Source organism: Styela clava, chromosome 15 (assembly GCF_964204865.1).
Source record: "Styela clava chromosome 15, kaStyClav1.hap1.2, whole genome shotgun sequence".
NCBI lineage: Eukaryota > Metazoa > Chordata > Ascidiacea > Stolidobranchia > Styelidae > Styela > Styela clava.
In genome coordinates, this window is record NC_135264.1 from 11,305,638 (window position 1) to 11,312,210 (window position 6,573).

A 6,573-nucleotide genomic window follows, 5' to 3' on the forward strand; every position below is an offset into this window, starting at 1 on the left:
CGATTAAAATATTTCCCATGGGTTCTAGACATTTGGGCGACTAGGAAAAAGCAACAGTATCCTCAAGAGGCCCTTCTGATGTATTATATACATTCATATATTAAAAGTTTGATCTAATACTACAAAGTTATTGTATATACATACATTTATGTAAGGATATAAAACACAATTCAAGATTACGTATTTGTTTGATGTAAGCTAATAAAGTCTTTGTTTTTACTCGAAATCATGATGTTTCAAATTTTTGTGCTGATTAAATATCGATCATCCATTATGAGTCATAAAAATGTGTTTAAATTCAGTCATTATACTAATGTACAAGTGTATTTGTGTACGCCTGTTTATCGAAAATATAACATATCTGTACAATTAATCTCATTGGTTAGTATAAAATACTATAAGTTGCTGCATGAATCAAATATCACCGAACGAATTGAATGAAAGTATGCGCGCATAATTTGCTGTTAAAGGGGCGTTAAAAATGTCGGAATTTTTTCGTTGAAATGCGGAATATGTAACTATATAATTTTCGTAATATTTGTAGTGTTATCAGCTGAGGAATATATTGGTATGAGGGTTGATACAATCCCTGAGCTGTCCGTGCATAGTTTTGTTTGAAACGAAAGTACGATACTTCCAAAATATTATGAGGTTTTATACGTTGGTAACAGGTCAGGTTTCCTATAAAGAGATTTTTATTTGTTTGGAGTACAATTTAGTGAAAATGCAGCAAATCATTTCGTTTTAGGAATCTGAAGTTGTTTCAAGTTGTAAATATTTAAATATAAATATTAATAATATCAGCTTTTTTTGTTATATTACAACATCTCTATTAGATATCAAATGTACCGTGGCTCAAATGATCTTTTTTCTTTCAATGGAGGAACTCAAATTTGGCCCAACCCACAGAGTATAAAAATAATAAAAATGGAGGAATTTTTCTATTACGTTATCCTAGAATGTCTTTCTCATTGCGCCGGCAAATCGGCACCAATTGGCCATACTGATACGCAGACTAGGCTGTCTCTGTGTCTATCAGTGTGAACCGGTGCTGTACAAAGAAGTTAGTCTTTACTCTGCTGATTAGGTATTCGATATACACGAACGAATTCTTAAAACAAAGGTTAGCTTTCGAATTACATGTGTATATTCCGATTTGGCATAAAGAATTCACGTTTCCCACGCAAGTATCCCAATCTTATGAGAGACACCTTGGTATTAATGAGAATAAGTATTCCATACATAGCCCAGTGATGATTTATCTTTGTTCCGTGGTTATCTGAGTGTAACTTTAATTTTTTTAAATCTATACAAACTTTGAAAACGCAGGTGTGTGCACCTTTTGAATATTCGTAGAATATAATCACCCCACATAATACAAAGACATAGGGGTAACGAGATATCCATGCGAAAATAGACCCCAAACATATACCCATCTTGGGAACACTGTGGGTAATACACAATACAAGACAGGAAATGTACTTTATTACTCTAATTACTAATCTCTTAAAACCAAGCCTCATGTCGCCAAGTAAAGCGAAAGTTCTTTTCACTCACATTCCTCTGCGAATACCTTCCTAGTGGGAGGTTGGATAGAATTACTTTTTGATGAGAACATTTAATTATCAGTTTTACTTTTAACTAAACATAACACAGGAAATGCGCTTTGTTTCAAGCTGCGGGTTAGCTGAACAAGATATGACGATTTAAAATACTTTTTATGATAATATATAAATATGTACAGATCACACAGTGATTGTGACAAATTTAATTTACATGCAAATTACCTCATTTTAAGTTTTATCTCCATTTTTAAAAATAATAATAAGATTTCCACATTGGAGCAGCCGCTTTGTGATTAACAACGTGGCCGGTGTTAGAACACCCTTGTGTGATGATAACATTTCAGGCCAAAAAGTTAACCATTAGGCTAAAGTGGCCATCACGAATAAAGCAAAATCTGGACATTTCAATTTTTTCTCATGTATATATTGTTACTACGAGAACAACAAGGTATTTGGACCACTTCAAAGCACTTATAGGAGCTTTGGTATGAACGAAACACAATAGCCCAAATTTGTAAAGACTTAATATATAAATTGCCTAGAATAGAATATTTATCTCAAGTTAATATATACAGCTTACCTGTACAAAATATAGGGATTAGTGGTACGCAGGAGGGGTGCAAATAAATTTGATAACGTTTCGGTTTTTATTATTATATAGATCGCTGGGATTACTTAAAAATCACGATAAAATGTTTTAGCGCAAACGCATTTTACAATGGTGTAACTCTAGATGAGACATTTTCTAATTTTGAGCAGAACAGTCGGAAAACGAGGGCGGTATATGTCAGTCCAGTTGCCGTGTATGTTTGTTTAATATAATCTGATCAAAGCAACGCCACATGCACTAATCCAGAAGTAAAGAACACGAATTGAGTGATTGAATTTTCGATCGACTAATATGGACATCGTTTAGGTGAGATTTACATATACTTACAAGCTTCGCGTTCGCGCTACTTTTATTTTTTATTTATGTGCAAATTTACAAACAGGTAATAAAAACTTTACCGACAAAATAAAAAATTTACTGCTGCATACATTACGTCTTCCGATGTGCTAAAAAGCGTCATAAAAATTGTTCAACTTTCATTAGATAAGGAAGTTATTTTATGCAGTGATATAGGAATCTAATACAAATCTTCATTAAAATCAAAAAAGAACAATACCGTTCGCGCCGAATGCCGTCAACGATCTGTTTATTTTAGCTGTACCCACAAGGAAGTGCAATAAATTGACACGACCTCTTCCGCTAGCCATGAATGGGTTGTAAAACGAAATTTGGAAGATGTCGATGAAAAATACTCTTTATCGGTTTGGCTTACACGAGACTAATTAGCGATTTTTGATACTCTTGCACTGGTGGATCAAATGTAAGGGTGTTGTAACAAGAATAAAGAAGTCTATTCTTAGTAAACGCTAGAAAAATGTCACAAAAAAAATTTGCGTTAGTGTGAAAAACGACTATTGAATTACTTGAAATTTTTTTTCATTAAATAATATGATAATAACTATTTAATGAACCTTTTTATATGACATCTATACACGTCATTCACCCAGAACAATTCACAAAACAATTTGTTACACCATAGGTGATGTAGTGGGCACGGGACGATATCTCATTTGGAAACAGTAGTAAACATATAATGTTATTGAGAATAAGATGATACGTTCGATACCTGTACCTGTGTATATCTAAAATTCAATTTTAATTATGTAGTATATGCCAGACAATTTTACAAATTTTGCGTGGGAACTATTTCAAAGTCTTGACTTTTTCCAATCTACACGTCATCCAATATGAAGTACCCCAGTTCCCATAATCCCTATTCATCATTGGCCTTCGAGTATTTATAATACCTTTTTACTTATAAGAGTGATTGAGATTTATTAACATTCAATTTCTATATCCTTGTATTGTTTGTCGCACAATAGGACGTTCTAGGTGGGTCCGGGGCGGATTTATATGGTTTTACTAGCGGTGTGTTTGATAACACGTTGCGGGATGTTCCCTGCTGAAGACAAAAACGATCGTGTGACGTAACAGAGAAAATGACAGGTCACGTGGGTAACCGCAATTGTACAAGTGTCATAATGTCTTTGCCAAAGGAGGGCGATTTAATGAATCACGGATCTTTTTTAAAAGCATCTCTATAAACAAGGAAATATTTAGCGCTTAAAATGTTTGTATAAATGAAGTTTGATATTAAGTGGTTACTCATTCGGGATTCTACGGATAAATTAATATACCGGATAGTAAGAAATCGGTTCCATCACTCCGGAAAGGCTTTTACGAATTCGTGATAAAGATAAAGTACTTTCTATTTGGGGAAATTTGTCTGATTTATCACTTTTTTATTCGCATGACCTAAATGCCTTAATAACCTATCACACTTCTTGGAGGGGGTTTATACAATCATAATTTTTTCATAAAATTAGAGTTTGTCAATTTATTAACAGATTATGCATGAGCTACATACGATCCACGCTATGATAGCGTGGATCATACATAGCTCATGTATAATACAACAAAACGTAAAATTAAACTTCTTCAAACTATTTTCCTTTGATCAGTCCTCTAAGTTAATTGTTATTTACTAATGAGTAAAAATGTCATCATGATTTGGAAATTTCGACACATATAACAGATAGACCGCCAAAAACAAATAATCTATAGAGAAAGACTGGCGCCGAATGTGTTGGGTCCCATAAAATATTTGTGTGAACGACAAAGAATTAAATCATATATAAAACTTAGGATATTGACTATATTGAACTTGGCACGTTTGAAATGAATGCCTTCAATTCATAGGAACAATTGTGAGTGATGGCATTTCTTCAGGAATGAATCCGGTATGATATTCCTTTATTAATAAAGTATAGCTTCACTAGTTGGATAGAATGGATCATTTCAACTAAAATGGAACCTCATCAGCGAATGATTACAATGAGAGAATTTAGAGGCGGCGCTATGGTGGAAAATTTTGCAAGAAAATTAGATATTTATATGCACTTTATAACTATAATCTTATATTTTATGAAAGTTTTCCCGGAAGAGTCACCTATTACACACATAAGATTTACTACGACACCTAACTTACCAATGAAATATGTAAGAAATGAAGAACTACGTAATTGGCCTATCGTTATAGCAGCTTATGAGAGCTTGCGTACGACTGGTGTCACTCCACTCTCCACTCAATGAGAACTCATTGCCTATTGAGCATAAATAATTTCTAGTATAATTATTTAATTTAACCTAAAAGAGTATGTATTCTATTTTATAATTTTTGCGATCATTAAAACCGGTCCGTCACCAATGTTATAGAGAGTTTATAAGTCAAGAATGTCAGAAATATGCTCGTTCAAGTAAAAATTATCCCCTTAACACAAATTTGTCACGATTCCTATAATTTTCTCATGAATGTGATTATCAAAGATATACGACAGTACGTGTATGAATACCACACATAATTTTATTATCGGAAAAACACATAAATTTTAATACCGGTATTCAAAAAAAGGTGCGATATTACATATTCGAATAAAGGACCTAATTCCATAATACAAATTCTTATTACAACATATCGTTGTTTACTAATCGGTTTCAAGATTTCGTGTATAATACGTCATTTGCCTGATTGAGCGATTCAAAATGGACAGATAATAGTTTACATGGCTGGGCGTAGATCTTAACAAATAGACATTCGGGCAATAAAATCGTCATTCTCGCTAATCCATACATCGGTACAAAAGATCCGCTGGTCCTCGATGCTAAATGGGCAATTAGACTCAAAAACTTAAATATACGAGCGTTTGAAAAGGTATTATTGAACCGCAACCCGTGTGACAGTAAAATTTATTGTGACGTGACTTCAAAAAGGCACCAATAATGGCCGTGTTCAGGAAAGGCCGAAGAATGAATTGGTATTTATCCGAGGGCCATCGGTGCTGTTTCAAATCGTAGGCAGTAACTCATTGATTCCATTGGTTTAAATGCTTGCCAAAATATCAAACATAGCGTTATTGGTCACCTATTTACTCAATACTAGCCATAGTTAAAGTGAATATTTCTATTTTAATCGATAGTTTGTTTTAAAGTTATAGTGAGCAAATTCCACAATGTTCGTTGAAAACATGTCGTAAATCGTGGCACGGAATTTTGACGAGTTCTTTATTTGTGAATTTTTGGAATAGTAAGAGGCCGCTATCCCAACGCAGAAAACTGGGAAATGTTTTGCGTAGTTTGTTTTGCAATTTAGTTTACTAACTATAAAAAAAATGTGAAGAGCAAACAAGTTGATCGTTTTTGGATGAAGGTTCTTCTGGTGCAGGGCTCTCCAAACTGGGGGTCTCGACCCCCTGTGGGTCGCGAAAGAGCTTAATGGGGGCCTCGAAACCCATTATTGTCAGAACTAGTCATTCTTACTCTTCTTCTTTTTGCATCCACTTATATGTGCAAAAATATTTTTTGGAATGACTCGGAACCAGTACTGAGACCCACCAAGGAGAACATGGAGCAAAGATTCGATACTTTTGTGCGAGAATATGCCAACACATCGATTTGATTAGAGTTCCTGAAGGTCTCGATTTTTTTGTGTCAAGTGGGTCGTGATGAAAAAAATGGAAGAACACTGATCTGGGGGGTGACAGAAGACAAAAAGTTCTTTTACAAACTATGGGCGCGTTTTCTCTCCAGCTAGTAAGGCATAAAACATCCATTTAATGATAACTTATTCTTCAATTCATTTATTAAATGAAATACTTAAATTTTAGAAGTATCATTATTTTAATCTCGTTTTTACCCAACAGCAAGACTAAAATGGGAATGATTATGCTCTGCTATCGGAAAAAATTACTAAATGTGATATGTATTATATTACTTTTTTTTAAAAGCGAGAATGAATTACCTCGAAATGACGTCACTAGGATGGCATAATCAAACATTGAAGATCACGTGTTCATTGGTTTACGATATTAATGCATTTTAAAAAATGCACTCTTAACTCAA